Consider the following 21487-nt stretch of genomic DNA (forward strand, 5'->3'; position numbering starts at 1 on the left):
AATGATAGTCCTTGTGGGAACTCCCACCTATAAGGGATTGAGTTAAGTCTCAACAACTTAGCCAATTCTGAATAGGTGGCTCTCAGATCCAATAGCTGTTTAGGAATATCTCGGTAGATTTCCACCCTTTTCTCTTGTATCTCAATTGAGTTTTTGAAGTGTAGGCCTAATATTTTGTCTCTCTCCTCTCTTGATCTCAAAGCTATTAGACAGTCTCTAGATCTATCTTTTCTTACCAATCTTCCCAGTCGAAAAGCCGATACTATTTTAAAATCACTTTCTTCTTTTAAGCCCCAGAACTTTGAAAATTCTGTTGTCAAAAATCCAATCAAATCTTCTTGTTCGATTTCTGGGACCGCCCTAAGCCTAAGATTAGTCTCCCGGTTTTTCAGTTCCACCAAAGAGAGATAGGTTTGTTGGTCCCCTATCTGTTTATGCAGAGGCTTGACTTCTGCTTTAACTTCCTCAACCTCTTTTTTAGCTGATGTTGCAATTTCAACGGCTTCCCCTGCCAATTTACGGTTCTCTTCCGTTGCTCCTTGCAATTTTTCAATTGCTTGGGTGTGTTGGGAAACCTGATCTGTCAATTTCTGGATCGAGGATGTAGCTTGGTCAATTTTTGTTGATTGGTTATCAATTTTTTGATTTAATGTTGACAATTGTTCCAAAACTTGTTTCAGTGCTGCCTCTGCTCCTCCTGATGCCATATCTTCCTCTTCAGATTTTTCAGGCTTTTCCCTTTCTACTTTTTGTGTTGCAAGCACAGCAGGCACTGATAGTCTACGTCCCTGAGTTAAAGTTGTTTGCAAAAGCTGTGCCTGCTTTTTTGCTTTTTCTTTTTCCTTAGCTTCCTTAGCTTTGGCTGCTCTTGTCTTTCCTGTACCACTCATCAGTCAATGTTCAAGGTCAGATGTTGTAATCCCATGGGAAAGACAAGTCCAAATTTATAAACAGTCTGGAGAAAGAAAGTAAGCAAAAAAACTTTTCCCAGGCCTTTGTTATCCAATGTCCTCTAGGGGGAGTGCCACCAAAAGTTAGTAAGAAGAAGGTAACTTTTCCGCCATTAAAGTTTCCGTTTTCAAAAACAATTTTAAAAGCAAGTTAGTTCCAAAACACTAAGAAAAAAGTCCTGCAGAGCACTTTAAAACGTTTAACAATGTTCCAACAAGGTGCCTGCAATTGTATCCACTCAAACTGAGTAAGCCCAAAAGTTGCACTTCAGTTACAAAAGTATCTGGAAGTTTGTAACAGTTCCGCAGTCAAGCAACTTCACCCGGCCACCCGAAGATTTGGAGTTAGAGTCTTCCCTCGCCCCATGGGGGACCGCTCCAAGTCCAATTTAAACTGTATTTTTTCTTCCTTTAAGAATAGAATTTCCAGTGTGCACGAAAGTCCCACTTTAAAGCCTTAAAGCTTCCCTGTTCACAGCGCTTTCCGCTCTTTAAACAGTCTGCTTTGATCTTATAAGCAGTGCCGGAAGACGGACTTCCTCTTTCTCGTCTCCCGGTTTCAGCCAAATTTCTTCAAGTTATTGTAACAAATCTTAAGTCCTTACTCACGGGTTTGCTGTTTCAGAGTAGTATTTTTTGGAAGAAAGGTCAGCGCTCATCCGTGACAGCCGCGCGGCTTCGCCTCCGCAGAAAGAGCGATGAACTCACAGCACCGCTCCCCCTCCTTCACTCCGGAGCCCCTTACGGGGTCCCTTCCGCGAATTTGGGGTCGCTCCAGGTGCCCGCCGAGTCCCACGGCCACGGACTCTCTCTGTCCGTGGTTTTTCTTGATGGGTTGCCGCTGCGCCGTAGCGAAACAACCCTTTTCTGCGGTGCCCCTCTTCAGAGCTCGAAGAGGTCCGCCATCACGGTTTCGCGCCGCCTCCGGATATTATAAGCTGTATGAATCCTAAGAAAGTGCATGATTAGGAAACGTTAAGCTTCTGCGAATATGATTAAGTAAATGGTAAAATTAGTGACAAAAGAGAAAAGGAGACAAATTTAAATTGAATATGTTATGTTTATTTTAAAGGTATTGAAATTGAGATATAATATATTGTATTTGGATACATAACATTCGAAAGTTACAACAAGGTATGAAATAAGGTAACAAAATGCTGACATTGTTAATGCAAAGAACGCAGAATCGGAAGGGGTGGGGAAGTCCAAGTTTTATTTTGTTTTTGTTGTTAAAAAAGAGAAAATTTGTTTCTTGTAACTACTTTATTTGTTTATAAACCTATAAAATTATGGAAAGAAACGCAATAAAAAAATTTATAAAAAAAAAAAATAAAATAAAATAAAATCTGGGGACTTTCTTGCCAGTAGTTGCTACTCTCTAGGGATAAACTCCTTTGGGTCTAATCATCTGATGAGGCATAAATAACTCCCTGCATCACAAGAATATAGCAAGATGCCTTGCACTGAGTCAGACGATTATTGGTCCAACTAGCTCAATATTGTCTCTGCACTGATTGGCAGCGGCTCTCCAGGGCTTCACGCAGGGAGCCTCTCCCGGGCCTACCTGGGGATGCGAGGGATTGAACCCGAGGCCTTCTACCCACAAGGCAGATGCTCTCCCACTGAGATATTCTCCACCTCTCTCTCTCTCTCTCTCTCTCTCTCTCTCTCTCACCTAGACACCCCCCAACTACAAGCTTCCGAGTTGGACACCTGCCATTTCCAAAACGCTGCAAGCCTCTTCCGATCCGAAACTGCCAGACCTACTAATTGGATGTGGTCAGAAAAGCCAGTTAAAACAGTTAGCCAGGCATATAGGTGCTGTGCTCTTGCTGAGCTTCTGTACTGATTTCCACGGGGCAGCAAAACTTCCAAGTAGCCAAATCAGCTCTGCCTCCCACTCTGCCACCTTTAAATGCGCCTCCTGAGGCAGCTAGGCTCACATTGCCTCTGGAAAGGGCCTTTTCTGCACTTCCTTTACACTGTTCATTGTGCACACCCCATTGCTTTGTCCGTTGGCTTCTGCCCCCTGTGCAGAAGGCTGCCCATGAGAGACTGCAGCTGAAAAAGACTTCCCTGCCCCTCCTGTAGAGGGAGCTGTTGTTGTTTAGTCGTGTAGTCGTGTCCGCCTCTTCGTGACCCCCTGGACCAGAGCACGCCAGGCACTCCTGTCTTCCTCTGCCTCCCACAGTTTGGTCAAACTCATGCTGGTAGCTTCTAGAACACTGTCCAACCATGCCTTGCCGTGGCGAAGGGGCTTGAATAACTCAGAGAAGCTATGAGCCATGCCGTGCAGGGCCACCCAAGATGGACAGGTCATAGTGGAGAGTTTTGACCAAACGCGATCTACCTGGAGCAGGAACCGGCAAGCCACTCCAGTATCCCTGCCAAGAAAACTCCATGGACAAAGACAACAGAGGAGGCTGCAGCCATTCGCAATTCCGTGGATGCCCATGGATGCAGTTCCATGGATGCATTGCTCATCCTGTAGATGGAGGAGCAGGGCTGTGCTTTTAGCTCTGCCCTGACATTGCTACTCTTTTCTGCAGCAACTGCATCGGAGAGCCTGGTTGTCTGCAGTGAAATCCCAAGGTGGGAGCACCTGCTGGTGCGGTCAGGACACCGAGGTTAACTGCAGGCAGACGCATCGGGCCGTTGCAGAAGGAGGGGCAACTGGTGAGGTGGGTAAATGCACGGCCCTTGTTCCTTCTTCAGTACAGCAAGGCTCTGCATGCAACTAATGCATAAATATAGCTACAGGCATCCAGGGAATAGTGGCTGGCTGCAGCAGCTCCCTGTTGAGCAGCGACGAGAGGAACTTTTGCAGGGCTTGCGATGCGAGCGATGCTGCCCATGCGTGCTTGGAACGTTCACAAGAACATTCCTCACACGGTCGTACCTGCCTGCAGTCAACACGTGTGCAGCAGCACTCCCCATCCACTCTCTACCATTCCGAGCTTAGTCCAGGCGCTGGCTTTGGAACGCACCTCCTTCACACGTGCGCAGACCCTTTGAACGCGTGTGCAGCGCGACGTGTGAACAGCCTTAGAGTTTCGATGTTTCATCTGGCAGCTTCCTTGTCGGGTGGGTGGGGGCAGATCTTAAAGTGGTCCAGAGACTCCCCCAAGCCAAAGAGGTGTGTAACCGAGGGAGCCTTGAATTCCATCTAATGGCGAATACATATGCACGGTAATCTTATGGCGGAGACGGGACCCAAAACCCTCCTCCCTGGCCAGACACGCGGGTGCGCGCTCGGTGTATTCAGACTTCTAGCCACGCTCCGTCCCTCTTGCAAACCTCCCCCCCCCCCAAGGCTTCAAAAGAGAAGCAAGGAACCGCAGGAGGCTCGCCTTTTTAAGGGTGGGGGTGAAGAAGGCGAAGATGAAGGAGATCTGGGTATGGAGAGGGGGGGGGTCCCTTGGGGAAAAGCACCCCCGATGCCAGGGAGGAGACGAGGACGGCGGCGCAAGAAAGAGGGTCGCTAGAAGCGGGAGTGGCGGCGGCGGCGGGGAGGAGGAGGAGGAGCGAGGCGGCTTCGTGGTGTGGAAGAAGCGCCACAGCAGCGGGACCGAGCTGCGGAGGGAGCAACGGGAGCAGCCATGCAGAGCCCAGCCCGGCAGCAGCAGCAGGCGCCGCCGGGGAGGAGGAGAGCGCCGAGGGATGGCGGAGGGCAGGCCGAGCGGGCTCTCCTCCTGCCTCGCCTGTCCTCGCTGCCCCACCCGCCCCTCGGCTCTCCTCTGTCTCTCCAGGGGCGGCGGCGCGCCGGGTCCCCGGGCTCGGCTGGAGCGCCAAGTGCGCGCGGAGGCCGCTTCAGCCACAGGTGCTGCGCCCGGCAGGGCCCTTGGAGACGCCTCGCTCCCTAGCAACGCGGGCTGGGCTGGGGGGGGAGAGGGGGGATGCTGGGGGGGGGGGTTGTAGGGGGGAGCAGAAGCAATGTCTGCCGGGACAGCAGGTCGTGCGAAGGGGGAAATCTGAGGGGCAGAGCGCACACGAGAGACCTGGCTCCTTGCGCCACGGCAAGAGGTCCCGAGGCTACCAGGTGGGGGGAGCCACACACATCCCCTCCCCGCCTCCTTTGCCCCGGACGGAACCCTTCGCGCTCCTCCCCAAAGCGGGAGGCGGACCTCTCATCTTGCTTGGGAACACTCTGCACATGCCCAGAGGCACTCTGATAAATGAAAGAGAAATATATCCTTGCGCTCTGGGGCGCCCACCGGGCTGTGGGAGAGGCTGCTGCCCCAGCTGCAGACGGGGCGCGGGTGGCACGATCTGCTGCCCCTCCGTCTCCTTCCAGAGGGCTTTGGAGCGCGCTTGGGGGCTGCCTCCTCTCCCCCGGCGGCGGCGGCGCCCTTTCCCCGGCTCCGGTAGCCCCTCCCCGAGAGGACCCTTTCTTCCTTCCCTCCCTGGCGCCCTCCTGCCCGTTCATTCCCTCGCCGGCTGCGCGACGAGGCGCCCGCCCCGCGCGCCCGTCCTCCCGCTCGAGGGGGCGGCCTCTGGTGGCGCGCCGAGCAGGCGGGGGTCCAGCCCGCCGGCAGCCCGAGGGTTAACCGCGGCCGGCGAGCGAGCGAGCGAGACAGACGGACGGGCGGACAAGACAGCCTCGCCAGAAGAGGCTGGCGCGCAGTCCGCGCTGTAGCCTCGCCGAGCCCGGAGATGGGAAGCGACGGCGGCACGCGGGCTCCCCCAAGCCCGGCGGCGTCCCCCCTCGCCGCCGCTGGGAAGGTGAGTGGCGGGCGGGCGGGCTGGCTCCCGGGCGCGCTGCCCGGCGGGGACGGAGCCAGGACTCTCGGCTCCGGCTCTCCTCCGCCGTCGCGCCTTCGCTTCCCCACGGAGAGAGGGCTGCGGATGGGGCGGCGGCGGCGGCTTGTGCTGCTCCGGCTGCCGCCCCTCTTCGGTCACCGTTTCCCAAACGGGGCGGGTGCGGGACGCTCCTGTCGGGTCCGGAGCTGCCCGCCTTCCGCGGGGCTCCAGTGCGTCGAGGGGAGGCGCAGAGGCGAGGGGGTGCTGGGTGGGGGAACGGGGTCCACTCGAGTCCCGGTTTTGTTTTCCGTGGGGGGGGGGAATTCTCTGTTTTCCTGTTGGAAGTAAGAAAGGGTGGTGGTTTTGAAGATGTGAGATAAAGGGGTTTCTGTGGGGTCTGAGGGAGAGATCCCCCAACCTCCGTGGGTTCCACAATGTGAAAAGGCAAATGTGTTTTTGTGGGGTTGCTTCGTGGACTTGGTGGCTTTCCTGCGTGTAGAGAGAGAGATCTGGAGAGCCCTGGGGCGCCTGGTCTGTGGTGCTTGGTGGACCAAGGAGGGATGTTCTGTTCCGTGCAGTGTGCTCTGTGTGTGTCTGTCTGTGTGTGTGTGTATGAGAGAGAGAGAGAGACAGATCAAGGATGCTTCCTTTGATGAAGGAAAACAAGCTCCTTCTGGGCTTGTACTTGGCAGCCTCATCTGGTCCTATCCAGCATCCTTGCCCCAGCTCCATGAGCAACTCTGGCTCCAGCTCCCCACAGCTCTTGACATGCATGATGCACCCAGACCTGTTGTGCCCAAAGAACAACTGTGACCAAGCAAGGCAAAGAGGAATGTCAGGGAGGGAGGAGTGGGATAACTTGAGCCCCTCTGGTGCACCGGCCAGGGTGGGTGTCCCGCAAAAAGTCCAGAGCCAGGGCAGCAATGAATGCGTCACACACAGCAACACAATGCAAGGAAATCTTCCAGATTGCCTGTGGATACCCATGGGGGGGATTCAGCCCCTCTGGAAGGGGCCTCATTGCTGTGGTTGGACAGCCCCTTCCCAAACACAGGAAAATGCATCGGGCTCCCAGGATTTGCAGTGCCACCCTAGGCATGTTTACGCAACCCGCTCAGTTCAATGGCACTTATTCTCCCAAGTGCGCGCGCGCTGGACTGTGCTTTTTGCTGTTGCAAGAGGCGGAAGAACAAAGCTTGCTGACATCCGTAGGCACGTTAGGATTCCAGGCCATCTGATCCACAGGTAGGTGGTAGTGAGGTTCGCTTTGTCAGCTGTTGAACATTGAACTGCTTTCCCCAGCGAGATTTGAGGCTAACACTTCCCCAAGCATCTCGCCTTCAACAGAAGCAACACCATCATAGGGTGAGATAGCTCCAGACTTTGCTTCACAACCTCAGCGAGCAAAGGCTGGAGGATTTCTGTAAACAGTGCATTAGCCACCATCAACATGAAGTCACAGCCCAGCTTTGGAGCACAGCAGGGGCTCACACTTTGGGACAGCACCAGCATTCGTATTCTTAGTCCCAGTTTTTCCATCTCTATAGAGTGTCAGATCTGTAGACGAACATAAGAAATGCCTGTTTGGTTCAGGCCAAGGGTCCCTCAAGTCCACCGTGGTCACCAAAAGTAGCTCACCGTGAGGCACAATGTAATACAGCTGTGCAGCATCTAGCAACTGGAGGTAGACTGTACCCAGCCATGGAGGGTCTCTTTGGCTTGCCTTGGCTAGTCCTGTCTTCCATGAATTTGCGTATTTCTTTAAAGAAAAGCCTCTAAGCTAGAAGCTGTCTCTGCATGTTCTGGTAATGAATTCTGTAAGCTAATTTATTGTGTGTTATGTGAAGAGCTACTTTTTTTTTGGTCTGTCCTAAATCCACTGCCACTGAGAGAAAGAAATAATGTTCCCTATGTACTCCCACACCATTCGTAATCATGTTCACCTCTATCATGCTCCCTGTTAGGCGTCTTCCCCGCCTGAATTCCCTTTTCCTTTCTCCAGAACATAGCAGGATCCATCACTGCAAATCTTCAGCCACACACACCAGCAGTTGGTTTTTGATACTCCCACTCCTACTGATTAAGAGTAGCAGTCTATTCATCTTCAAGTCTAGGCCAGTGTGGGATTCAGAACAATGGTGCAGAATCCCACCCACAGTCTCTAGGCTCTGGGGCCAGTTTTCCTTCTGCCCACATTGCTATATTTGTATGACTATTGAACATCCTTGCATGCATCTGAAAGCCAGGAGAGACCAGTGAAAATTTGTCTGTATAGATTTCTGGCTGAGCTTAGAGTAACTAGGGTCTTCCTTAAGACATCTTGGCAGCTGATGTAGAAAATCCAAATGGCTACACTCATGGCAAAATCAGTCCAGACATTCTCCAGCATGCGATCCATTGAAATTAATCCAAGTGTGCCAGAGCACATGGAGTTCTCTTGTGCAGCTCCTATTCATCCAGAGGGTCTTGCACAGGAGAATTTCCTGGCTGATTGTGCCCTGTGGTTCAGATCTATCTTTCAGTCTGCATTACTATCATGGTGGCAGAAATCTGCCACCTCGAGGCAGGTGCCACACCTTTCCTCCTGGGAGCGCCTCAGGGTTTTACTTCTGAATAGATATGTGGAGAACCGAGCTGGAGAAAGAAAACCCTGTTTATTGTAAACAGAAAATGCACAGAAATTCTGGGAGCCTAGGCAAAAGCATACGAGACTCAGATAAATATTGTTATGTCAGGGAACAGTCAACTGTGAGATTAATAAGGGAAAGTGACATCTCACTGATCTACCCAAATTCTCCGAAGATGTCAGGCAGCATGTAGAACAGGGCGACCCAGTTGATTTAGTGCAATTGGATTTTCAGAAGCGTTTGACTAAGCCCTTCATCAAAAGCTCTTAAGAAAACAAAGTCATCCTGGAATAAGAGGGACGATCTTTTTGTGAATCAGTAATGAGTTGTTGCTGGGGTTTTTTTTATTAAAAAAAAGATGGAAACTCAAAACATATTTTTTCAGCATATTGTTCTGGCATAAGCCCTATTTTTTTTAAGGTACTTAGGTTGTTGTTGTTTTAAATCACCATGGGGGCCCCATTTGGATTTTCTGCCTCAAGCACCGGAATGCGTTTTCTGTGCTGTGCTGAGAGATGTGCTGTGTTGAGGACTAGAACGATGACAGGGTCAGCATCGCACTGAAAGGCTAAATAGGAAAGCGGGAGTAAGCATCTGTGCATCAAAGAAGCGATGTTAAACATATTCAACAGTGACCTCAAGAAAGGAAGGGAGGGATACTGAGGTGGAAACATTTTACAGCTGGCAAAGCTTTAAAGTCCAGAGCAGATTGCTGTCTTCTGGAAGGTCATTACACAACTGGGTGACTTTAGCAATAAAATGGCAGATGAAATTCAGTGTTGGAAATTGCAAAGTAATACACGCTGAGGGGAAAGGGGAGGGGGAGAGGGAGAAGGAGGGTCCGTATTAGAACTATTCCAATAAAAAGAGAGCACATATTTTAATGTCACCGTGTGGATCGAAGGTGTATTTGCACTTCTCTGTTCGGGGCTGATCTTCCTCCACCCACAGCTCAACCTGATGTTGCAGAGCAAGGGAGGACAGGGCAGAGGAAGGCAGCTAAAATGATCAGTGAGATGAAACAGCTTCCATAATAGACTTGAGGCTCCTTGAGCCAGATGACAGGAAGAGGGTGCAACAGAAGCACACGAGAAAATCATCAGTGCTGTGAAGTAAGTTGATGGGGAGCAGCTGTTAATTTTACCTGGGCTCAATAATGCAAAAACAGCCGAGAACCTGAAGAGACGCAGGCAGAAGAGTCTAAACAAAATACTCAGTTTGATCCATGAATTAAATTTGCCACAGAACGTTTCGAGAACAGAAAATAAAACTCTTTTAAAAAAAAAGGATTAAAAAATTCCCGGAGGAAAAAAAATGTCAGTAGCTATTAGACAAGACAGTCAGGGAATACAAACTAATGCTGGGGGTGTTTCTAAAATCTCCCAACAGCTAGAAGCTATGAGTAAATGACAGGAATTGGGTTACTGCTCAATTGCTCCTTATTTTAATCTGAAGCACTGAGCAAAGGTGGGTGTTCTGGCATAAGTAGGTAAACTGTTGATTTATGCATGCATACCTTTTGCTACTAAATGATCTCATGAAAGCCCTTGTAAGCTTCAAGTTACCTCTTGAAATATTTCTGGAAAATGGGGAGGATGCAAGGAGCTGCCTTGAAGCGACTTTAATCGACAGTCCAGCTACCTTGTAATGTTGTTGAACCAGGCAGGCAGGCAGGCATGTCTTGGATCACTAACTGGAAATTCTGGGAGCCCTGAAATACTTCCAATAACAATAATGCTTAGCATTTATATGGATTTTTTTTATTGCTTTGCACAGATTACCTTATCTTTACAACACGCCTGTATGGTAAAGGTAAAGGGACCCCTGACCATTAGGTCCAGTCGTGATCGACTCTGGGGTTGCGGCGCTCATCTCGCTTTATTGGCCGAGGGAGCCAGCGTACAGCTTCCGGGTCATGTGGCCAGCATGACTAAGCCGCTTCTGGTGAACCAGAGCAGCGCATGGAAATGCTGTTTACCTTCCCACTGGAGCGGTATCTATTTATCTACTTGCACTTTGACATGCTTTCAAACTGCTAGGTTGGCAGGAGCAGGGACTGCGCAATAGGAGCTCACCCCATCGCGGGGTTCGAACCACCGACCTTCTGATTGGCAAGTCCAAGGCTCTGTGGTTTAACCCACAGTGCCACCCATGTCCCTCCCTGTATGATAGGTCTATATTATTATCTTGAGATTGCAGATGTAGGAAGGCTGAGGGAGTGGCATTGAGTGAGGTCATGGCGGAGGAGAGAACCAAACCATGTTCTGTCTGACTGCTATCTCAATCTATTTAGCCACTATGCTAAAGTAACTTTCAACTCTTGGTCTCATATATATGACAAACATTTACTCTGCTACCAAGGTAAAAAAGGTGCAGTCTGCATCTCTTCTCAAGCACAGGTCCTAGCTAAGGTTAATCCAGGAACGAAAAAGGCACCAAGCATATCTTATTTCACTGCTCCACCGAAGCGAGGAAAATTAAACAAGGGTGTGTTAATTAATTAAACATCTGACTGAAAGACATGATTCTCGGTTGTGTGTGTGCGTGCATGCACACTCACACAATTCTCACAGCCTTCTGTTAAATTTCCTACAGTTATTTTTTGAAGAGTTCGTGATGAACTCATGAAATTAATTGTCTCAAGATGTGGAGAAGCCACAATGTTAGGTGGCTTAAAAACAACAACAACCCAAAGGATTGGACAGATTCCTGGAGGAACATTGGCTGTCATGGGTACCTAATGCTACCTCCATTAAGTGAGTTCTTGCTGTAGCACTGCTGGTGGCTCTGTTGTCAGACAGGAGAGTAGGGAGAAATGGGAGAGAGGAGATGGTTTAGGCTCATTCTAAGATAATAGTCACTGTCCAATCACTCCAACAGACAGACACAGGAAGCAGCGGGATGGACAGCTCTGTGTTGTTTTTTGCTGAAATAGATTTCTTTATTTCTGAAGCATTCCAGATCAGCAGAATACAACTTGCAATCAAGTATTAAAATCGTATCCCCATAGTAAGAAAGCATTGATTAGTGCAATTTTTTTTCTTGCAAAAGGTCTATCAAAAAAGTTTTACTTCCATGAAAACTTGTTTGTTTTCACCAAACACAAGTGTTAATAAAACATTGCAATTTTCTTCTTTATTGCAAAGTATCGAAACCCAACCATTGTTGAATTTTCAGTCAACTAATAGCTTGGTGAGGGTTGAAGCTGGAGCAAGTGATGGAAAGGGAGGGTAAGTTTAGAAGTGATTGTGAGTTGAAGCAAACACACCTGGTTCACAACCATACTTCAAAAGTCTCAATGGGAGAATTTAGAAAGGGAAATGTGAGTTTCTTATCTGATCTCCAATACTACATCCACTACCCCTAGGCAGATCTTACTCAGTTTGCTTTGAAACAGTCATTTAGGCTTTCCACATAGTGTCCTTGACATTGTGTCACTACTGTTTTGTTTTATCTTTAATAAGGAAAGGGAAAGGACAGGAGTAAAATCACATCCACACCTCATTTTAAAGGCTTCAAACAAGGGTGTTGTTGTAATGAGAGATTGGGCTCTGGATGCGTCAGGTTCATTGGTTGGTTCAACACTAGCTGTTTACTGTGGAATTGCCACACTTGGTTCACTCACTTTTTATGAGGCATCTATATGACATCATAGGGACGTGGTGCTGTGGTCTAAACCACAGAGCCTAGGACTTGCTGATCAGAAGGTCGGCAGTTCGAATTCGCGTGACGGGGTGAGCTCCCGTTGCTCGGTCCCTGCTCCTGCCAACCCAGCAGTTCAAAAGCACGAAGTGCAAGTAGATAAATGGGTACCACTCCGGCGGGAAGGTAAACAGTGTTTCCATGTGCTGCTCTGGTTCACCAGAAGCGGCTTAGTCATGCTGGCCACATGACCCAGAAGCTGTACGCCGGCTCCCTCGGCCAATAAAGCGAGATGAGCGCCACAACCCCAGAGTCGGCCATGACTGGACCTAATGGTCAGGGATCCCTTTACCTTTATATGACATCATAATGGAATTGCTGTTTTCCAACACCACCCTAAGTCTCCCATCTGTTTTTAAAGGTCAAAGAAAGAAGGTATAGCACATGGTTAGCTCCATTTAGCAGCGGATTTACTTTTTTATACTCTTTCAATTTGCACATAAGCATTTTTTTTTCGCTTACATTTTTAAAAAATCAATGGTGCTTAAGATGGTGCACAAATGTAGACATTTTTTATAAAAAAAAATACGCATGTTGGCTTTCCATTCAGCACCATTTTAGAGAGTGGGTTTAAAAAATAAATAAATCATTTAAGTTGCACTCAAAATACTTTTTAGTCTATATTTTAAGTAAACATTTTTAAAATATTTATGCAGCAGCATGTAAATGAAAGACTGCTTGAGTGCAAAATTTAAAATTGATTAAAAAATAAACCTGCTGCTGCTAAAATGGCTTAGATGTATTGCCACTCACCCATGGGCTAGATCACACCCAATAGTGTGGGCAGAACATGGTTGCTAGTTGAGACCAAAAGCTGCTAGTTTAGAAGCACTTCAAGACTCTCCAGTTCTGCCTCGTTCTTGCAGTGCGGTGAGAGCCATAAATCTAGGTCTCCTGCTTCGGTGAAGTGTTTCTCTCTGCTTCTGAAGAATCCTAGTCAGAGGTGGTTATATCATCACATTGGTACCTCTTTGTGCAGTAGCATCTGTGGCACAGGAAGCTATGACATGTTGGTATCTAAGGCAGGCTTTGCGATGACTGCCTGTGTTAAGCATGTAGCTCACTGTGGATTTAATGAGCACCTTTAAAATGCCTTTCAGGTCGTTTCACATGATATTATAAAGCTCGATAAATCTAGGCAGTTGGCTGATAGCTCATAACCTGTAAAGAACAGTTGACTCACTTGATAACGTGGGAAGATGAAGCAATGAGTGAAACTTGTGGCAGCGATTGCCCTAGGCCATCTTCAATATTTTCATCAATATTGTGGCCACCTGTTTGTTTTTTAGAAAGGGGACAATGCCACTTTACCAGAGATTGGCTGTGTGCATTTCACAGTTCTGCATGAGACTGTGATATTCTGCACAAACCTCAGGTTCCTTATGGCTATGAAGACAAGCCTGCAAGTGTGCGCGAAACGATGAAGGAAATATCAGGTGCCCATAAAGATGGCTGAATGAAATTTCTAAGGGTCATTGGAATTTGATTTCAATTAACTCCCCAGACCTCTTTGCCCTTCCCCACGACGATTAGGAGATGCAGAATAAATTTTGCAAAGGGAGAAAAATATGAAAAGATGCACACATTTTATGGAAACAACAAAGAGTCCGGTAACACCTTAAAGACTTAACACATTTTTAAATGGTATAAGTAGGAATTTTAACACAGAGTACACATAGATCTGAGTAGGGAGAAACATCTAATTCGGTGTTCTACCTTTTAAAATACATCAACAAACCACACAAAGTTCACAGGAGAGCAGCAAAGAGGATCAGGAATGTGTTGTGCAAGAAAAATGCGGGGAAAATGAAGAAAGCGAGCATGTTTAGCAAGGACCAGAAAAGGGTGAAGGGAAAATGTGTGTACAGTTTATATCCAATTTAATGGTGTAGAACTTAGGATCTTGAAGTAAGGGGAAAACCAATTTCCTTAGGTCAGTAAATGCGCTTAGCAAGCAGGGTGGTCAGTTATGCATCACTAAAAAAGAGGGCACCGATTTGCATAAAATTTGCATGTGCTAATTTATATGGCTGGAAGTAAATTTAGAAACAATTTTCTATAATTTAAATAGAGATGCACCACAGCTCCCCATGGTGGGAAAAACTTTGTCTAGGTGACCTGCTATGAGCCTGGTTGCTAATTTATATGGCTAGAAGTAAATTTAGAAACAATTTTCTATAATTTAAATAGAGATGCACCACAGCTCCCCATAGTGGGAAAAACTGCATAGGTGACCTGCTATGAGCCGCCTTAGTCTGCGGCCCAGGTGCAACTTCAAGGCCCTGCGCCCCTTGTGATGACGATTAATCTTTAAACTGGAAATAGAAAAAAGTCCTCAGGAAAGCAGGACATTCGGCCACCTTATTAGTGGAGAAAAGATGAATAACATACATAAAGGAGAACTTCTGAGCCATAAAAACTGACAAACTACAGCAGGTACTATATGCATTCAAATTATTTAGGGCCAATGAGACACAAGGAGCCAGCGAAAGAGAGGGAGGTTAAACTGTAGTACCAAAAGCATGGCTTAGAGTTAATTGGCGATGGCAGCCTTAAAAGCTTACAAAGGGAAGTAAAAAAAGAAGAGGCGGCACATGCCAGCTTGACATTTAAATCAATAGTTTGGAATTTTAAAAGAAAAAGAGGTATGAAATGCCAGGGCTTGCTCAAGACATGGTTGCACCCGAGACAAATCCTAGAATGCCACCTCCCTTCCAACCAGGGAAGAAATGGTGAGGGAAAGATCATCAGGGAAAAAGTAGGGGGAAGAAAGATCAACACTGGGATTTACTGCCTTGGTGGATCTTGCTGCCTGAGGCAGTTGTCTCACCTTGCCTCTTGGGTGGGCCGGCCCTATGAAATATACAGTAGGCCTATCTAGAGCGCAAAAAAGAAAAGCTGAAGTAAGTTATAGGCTCAGTTCACACGTAACACTAAGCCAAACCATAACTTTGCTTCTCCTCCAGCCCTGCTGGTGTTGCACTGCTGTGAGCTAAGTCATGGTTTGGCTTGGCGTTACGTCTAAACCGAGGTCAGTGGTTTATCTCACTCCAGGCAAACCACAACCTGTAGCCAAGGTTTGTTCAGTGGCTCACTACCTTTTGGTTTCCCTGACTGGGGGAGATAAAACATCAGTTTCACCAGTTTCAGACATAATGCTAAGCCAAGCTGTGGCTTAGCTCACAATATTGCGACAACGGTGAGATCAGAGCAGGAACATAGCAGCCAACATCTTCCCTCTAGAAGCTTGCACGACTGCTCATTCGCACACAGCCATGGTTTGGCTTAGCGTTGCATGTGAACCGGGTCATAGGGTGGCGTCAATTGAAAATAAACTTCAGGAATTGCAGTGGTTACAACGTGATAATGTATGTGAAGTGTTTAAATATTTAGCAAGAAATGGCATATAAATGTCCCAACAATGCATTAACCATGAGGTTTGTGCTCCTTCCTTTTACTGCTTTCTGCTCACTGCACCACCTGACACTCATTTGGAAAAGACAGAGAGAGGGAACATATATCTGTCTATCTGCTTGCCTACCTATAGGGTGCCAATGTGTCCTGCTTTACAAAGGACACTCCTCTGTTTTGAAAGGCTCTCAGAAGTCAGTTCTCTGTTTGAAGGTGTCCTCTATTTGACAACTGCCCAGTCCAAGTCTGGCTTAAAGATAAGAAACATAAAAAGGGAGAGCAAGAATCCTTGAAGTTGCCCCTCAACAGTCATGAGTACGTGGACGTCAGATTTAGTAGGCACACAAGTCCCCTGATGTCTTCCCCACTTTGGTGTATTTCTATTGTATTTCTATTGTAATCGCAGCAATTTCTGAATTTGCTCCTGTATATTTTTTAAAAACCACGTGTTTTTCTTAATGTTCTCCCCTCCTTTCTTTTGGCAGTGCACGCCCACTTTTTTGACAATACGTGAGCTCCCGTTGCTCGGTCCCTGCTCCTGCCCACCTAGCAGTTTGAAAGCACGTCAAAGTGCAAGTAGATAAATAGGTACCACTCCGGTGGGAAGGTAAACGGCATTTCCGTGCGCTGCTCTGGTTCGCCAGAAGCGGCTTAGTCATGCTGGCCACATGACCCGGAAGCGGCCAATAAAGCGAGATGAGCGCCGCAACCCCAGAGTCGGCCACAACTGGACCTAATGGTCAGGGGTCCCTTTACCTTTAACTGACCACCTGATTTACCTGTTGAGAAAGAGTGATCTCCCACCTGAAGCCTGAAGCAATGCAGCCACTTGCTTCTGAAGTGGTGGGGTTGCAAAAAAGAATGCTGTAGCCATGAATAGATGGGTTGGGCTAGATGACGTTTGAGGTCACTTCCACGATCTGCTGTTTTTGGTGAGCTAAGCCTCTGTGACAGAAGCACCAAACACACATGCGACAGAGGAGGATTGGGATCAGCAACCGCAAGCAACAGCGGTCTAGTATATTGCGCTTGGGGAAAGTCGTGAGGTGAGGGGAGTCTCTGCCATTAGGGTAGAAGACAATGTGTGGCAAACAATACTGGGTTTACCTAGCAGGGTGATAAAAGACGTTGGAAAAGAAAATGTGAGGCAGGCAGTGTGTAAACTCATGTACACCATCTGATTATTAAACAATCAGTCATAGCTGGAAATGGTTGGAAAAGCTTTGTGTTTCAGGCAGGTTGTGAGGTTTTTCAAAACATCCGTGGAGGAGGCAAGCCAGAATTTGATGCCACAACGAACCTGAATCGTGAGAATAAGGTCTTGAAGAACTGCTGTTAGACGACGATTCAAGGCCTAGCAGCCAAATGTGTGAGGGGGGAGTACAACTGAGGGAAGTAGCCAAGAAAACTTCGGGTTTTGCTGGAAGCTTCTGGCAGAATCAATTACAGAATGGCAGAGCGAGGTTTCTGCTTTAATAACAGGTGTCCCAGCTGCCCTAGACAGTATCAGAAAAGTGAATCTGGCTTAAAAGCAACATTTTAATTAAATGTGAGTTTTCTTCTAAAGAACACCCCTCAATTTTCCACTATATGTGAAGAAGAAACTATTAAACCATCGAAAATGGATGCAGAGTAATTCATCACAATCAGCATAAGGTAATAAGTTTTATTCCTTCTAAATTCCATCTCAAAGCTCACATTTTCCTAACCGCCCCTCCCTACTCAGCCTTCATCCCCCCTTTAACATAGATAAGAGCTGCACATACAGCGCGCGCGCACACACACACACACACTCACACATACGAGCAATTGAGCTGCAAAGTGCCATGTACATCAATATGATTCTTGCCCCAGTTGATGTGCTTATTGCAGTTTGACACTGCACCTTTAAAGCACATTCGAAGCACACTTTCCTCTCCCAATAATTCTGCGCACCGCACCTACAATCCCCAATAATCCTTAACGAACTACAGTCCCCAGAAGTATCTGAAGCCGGTGGAAACATGCTTCAAATTAGCTTCAAAGATCACAATAGTGTTCAACACAGCATACATATTTTGTGGAATATGACTCTGTGAATGCTATAGGTGGTGCCTGTGTTGTCATTGATTGCGAGTAACACTGCCCTAGCCCTCCCCTGTGCCTGGGCTCTTAATTTTTTTATTTTAGATGTCGCTTTTACTCCTGTAGAGGCAAGCACTTCCCTTTCTATGCCACTTAAACTGGCATGGGCTTGTGTATCCAGTGTGGTGTAGTGGTTAAGAGCAGTAGACTCGTAATCTGGTGAACCGGGTTCGAGTCTCCGCTCCTCCACATGCAGCTGCTGGGTGACCTTGGGCCAGTCACACTTCCTTGAAGTCTCTCAGCCCCACTCACCTCACAGAGTGTTTGTTGTGGGGGAGGAAGGGAAAGGAGAATGTTGGCCGCTTTGAGACTCCTTAAAGGGAGGGAAAGGCAGGATATCAAATCCAAACTCTTCTTCTTCTATCCTTTCAGAAATAAGATGTCAACAGCAATGCCCTGATCTTCCATTTTGTGAAATGCCCCCCCCCCCCACATCCACGAGTCACCTTTTTACATAGGGCTTATTCATTTAGGGCACTTCATTACATGGGCACACACAGCTCTCTGCTTATACCCCCAGCTGTATGTGTCACTAGGGGGGGGGCAGAGGCTAGCAGGGCAAGGACCCCTTTGCCTATGTACAGTTCTGCACATGTGAGAGATGAGTCATTCCCTTAGCTCCCCCCCCCCTTTATGAAGGTTGTACGTTCCCCTCTCTCAATGAAGAAGCACAAATCTCTCATGATTTTTTAACAGCAATAATGGACTATCCCCTGCAGCTGGGGCTCCTCTCTCTCTCTCTCTCTCTCTCTCTCTCTCTCTCACACACACACACACACACAGAGTGTTCCTTCCCATCCCTTGCCCCCTCCAATGCACATGCAGGTACAGCAGCTCACACAACTGGCGCGCGGTACTAGAATTAGTGCAACGTGGAAAATAAAATCCTTTTTTTAAAAAAAGGCTTCCCGGAATGTATCCTGTCCTAAATATAATGAGAGCCTGAAGTTGGTTTTTGGACATGATGAAGATAGATGCTGCAGGGGAAAGAAGAAAGAATTCAGAAGTGAGCTATGGAGAGGATAAAAAAGATCTGAAGGCAAGTCTTATGAGGGTGGGCCAAAAGCTCGTGGTGTGGCTTGCCTGGAGAAAAGAAGATTAAGAAGGGGTATTTAAATATTTAAGAGAATTTTAGAAAGAAGATGGGGAGCAAATGTTCACCCTGTTCAGTGATGTAATGAGTTTATGCGAGAGGCAGGTAGCTTTCGGCTAAGCATGGGGGAAAAGGCTGCCTGAATTCAAGCGATGGAAAATAACTGCCCAGAGAGGATTCAGAATCTGCATCCTTGGAGAAAGGGCCTCAAATAGCTTCTGAGGGGGCGTTTTATGCTTTGAATAGCCGTCATTTATGTACCACATTTCAGGGGTTCAAAGCACACGTTTGGGCTGTAAGCCCCTTGAGATAGGGACCTGCCCTCTTGTACTCTCTAAAATGCAGACACGAATGGTGCCATATTAACCAAACAAATAATTGCAGAGGGACATAGATCTAAGACCCACATGTCGGTACGTAATAAAAGAATCAGCTGGACTCCTGGATTCAAAATGCAGGGCATAACACACTCTCCAGTGGGAGAAAGACCCCAGCAGAGTTTAAAACAGTCACAAGGTCAAGCAGCAGTATAGTGTGGGTATAACAGGCTGTTAGACCCTTTTATATATTCTGTTTACTTTGCTTACAGTGCTTTCCCCATTTCTGCTGCTCTTGAAATGAACAAACCACACTCTTCAAAGCTTTACTTACAAAATCCTAAAGTATGATTCATGTGCTATGCCATGCAGCAGCAAGGAGAACACAGGTAGAATTCCCTTGGGTACAAAGTACCAAAAGATTTTTTCAAGCAGGCAAGCTCAGGCACTTTCTTCCTGGTCAGTTACATGGTGTGAAGAAGAGTGATGAAAGAATATTTCTTTCCTCCCTCATTGGAGATGAGGGAGTGTGACCTAACTGAGTCTAGCATTACAACTTTCTGGTCTTTAACCCCTTCATGCATTAACTATCCCTATGCCTGCTAGTTTCCTTTGACTGCAAGTTCCCCACGGCAATAACATTACAGACATTCTTTCTGCAATGCTTATCACATACATTATTTCTGTAATCACATGCATTATGTCTAATGCTTATGATAAGTTGAATATAGAAAGCAGGAATATATTAGGATGGAACTGGGTGTTTCAGCTGCTATGTCTGCTCCTCTGCTCACCCTGTAACATTTAATAATGCAAGGCATGTGATGTGTTGCCGTTCCACTGAAAGTTTCCCGGCTACGGCTGATCCACTTCACTGGCTGCTGCTCCATGGGGTAGGGAATGAGAGGAGGAAAATTCATAATGCATTATAAAGCTACATGGGCAGGGGGAGGAGATGCAAGCAGCAGCAACACATCACTCATAAATGTGTAGCTTTTATACATCTCTTTTGAAGAAGAGGCCTGTCATGGCATGCCGAGGGCACAGCGGCGGATTCACACTATCCCAAACTCGCCGTTTAGCTCTCCCAAACAAACTATGGGTTGTAAACCAGGAACAAACCTTGGTTGCACCTCATGGGTAGTCCAGAGAGTGGGTGGATCAACAGCAAAATGACTGGAGAGGAGCAAAGTTGCAGAGATCTCCCCAGGAATCCACGTACTCGCGTTTACACAAAGCTGTGGTTTGGCTTAGTGTGACTTGCAAGGCAAGGCTGTGTTGCTCACTGCAACATCTTCGAGAGAACTTGCAGCTGAAAAGGATCCAAAATAGTAAGGTCCAAACTGGCCTCCCCACCTCAACAGAGGTTGAACCACCACCTTCTCTTAGGGCAGGATGGGTCCCATCCTCGCTCAAAGAGGCGCTAGTCACTTCTGAAGTCCAGATCGAAAGCTCAGTTCTGTGCAGTTTCAGAAACCAGGAAGGTCAAGGATCTGAGGAGCAGGTAGACCTCAGCCTTCCAAGCAGCTCAGTCTGTGATGGCAAAAAGTGTTAATGGAAAAATATTGTTGTTGTTTAGTCGTTTAGTGGTGTCCGACTCTTGGTGACCCCCTGGACCAGAGCACACCAGGCCCTCCTGTCTTCCACTGCCTCCTGCAGTTTGGTCAAACTCATGCTGGTAGCTTCGAGAACACTGTCCCACCATCTCGTCCTCTGTCGTCCCCTTCTCTTTGGGCCCTCCATCTTTCCCAACATCAGGGTCTTTTCCAGAGAGTCTTCTCTTCTCATGAGGTGGCCAAAGTCTTGGAGCCTCAGCTTCAGGATCTGTCCTTCCAGTGAGCCCTCAGGGCTGATTTCCTTCAGAATGGATAGGTTTGATCTTCTTGTAGCCCATGGGACTCTCAAGAGTCTCCTCCAGCACCATAATTCAAAAGCATCCATTCTTCGGCGATCAGCCTTCTTTATGGTCCAGCTTTCACTTCACAATGCTTTAAATTAAATCACTCCCCCCTCCCAAAATGTAGTACTGAAATGGTTGTTTCCATGTTCCCCTTTTTATTCCTCCTCCTCCTCCTAGATCATCACCTGCGCTAGGAATCGAATTGTTAACGAATCTATGACTCTCCTTTCTGCTTTTATGATTAACCGACTCCCCCACATTGCCATTATTACCTACGCTCTCTCTTCCCTTCTCTCTCCAGGGCCCAAAGAATCTGCTCAGACAAAGCAGCACTCTTATTACCCCAACAACCCTTTTTTAAACAGGAAACTCCGCTTCCATCTTCTTCCCGCTCCCTCCCTGCCCCCAGCGGCTTTCCGCAGGGTTTCAAATGAGTCTGAATTTAAACATAATATAAGTGTCTAATCACAACTGAATCATATTCTATGAGAACATGTTCAAGAGATTAAAGTAATAAGGCTGCAATAAAAGAGCTATTTAGCAAGTAGTAAAACTGCACATCAGATTCGCCAGGATACAAAGTGAGAAGTGAATTTTACTTTTCAAGGCAGAAATGTAGTCTC

At 47.3% G+C, this 21487-nt stretch overlaps 1 protein-coding gene across 3 annotated transcripts in view; it reads left to right on the forward strand.

Moving 5' to 3' along the window:
- Positions 1 to 4088: 4088 nt before the first annotated feature.
- The window catches only part of PIANP (PILR alpha associated neural protein), a 33258-nt gene continuing 15859 nt past the window's right edge, over positions 4089 to 21487 (forward strand). Inside the window, exon 1 of one of the 3 annotated variants that reach the window (XM_083420595.1) lies at positions 4089 to 4139. The gene's annotated coding sequence lies outside the window, so the exon portion shown is untranslated. Of the gene's footprint in view, positions 4140 to 5379; positions 5673 to 6593; positions 6936 to 21487 lie in introns of those variants that run through there. The other 2 variants (XM_083420593.1, XM_083420594.1) reach the window with 2 other exon arrangements.

The sequence above is a fragment of the Podarcis tiliguerta genome (genome assembly GCF_965153285.1).
Source record: "Podarcis tiliguerta genome assembly, chromosome: 17".
In the NCBI taxonomy this organism is placed as follows: domain Eukaryota; kingdom Metazoa; phylum Chordata; class Lepidosauria; order Squamata; family Lacertidae; genus Podarcis; species Podarcis tiliguerta.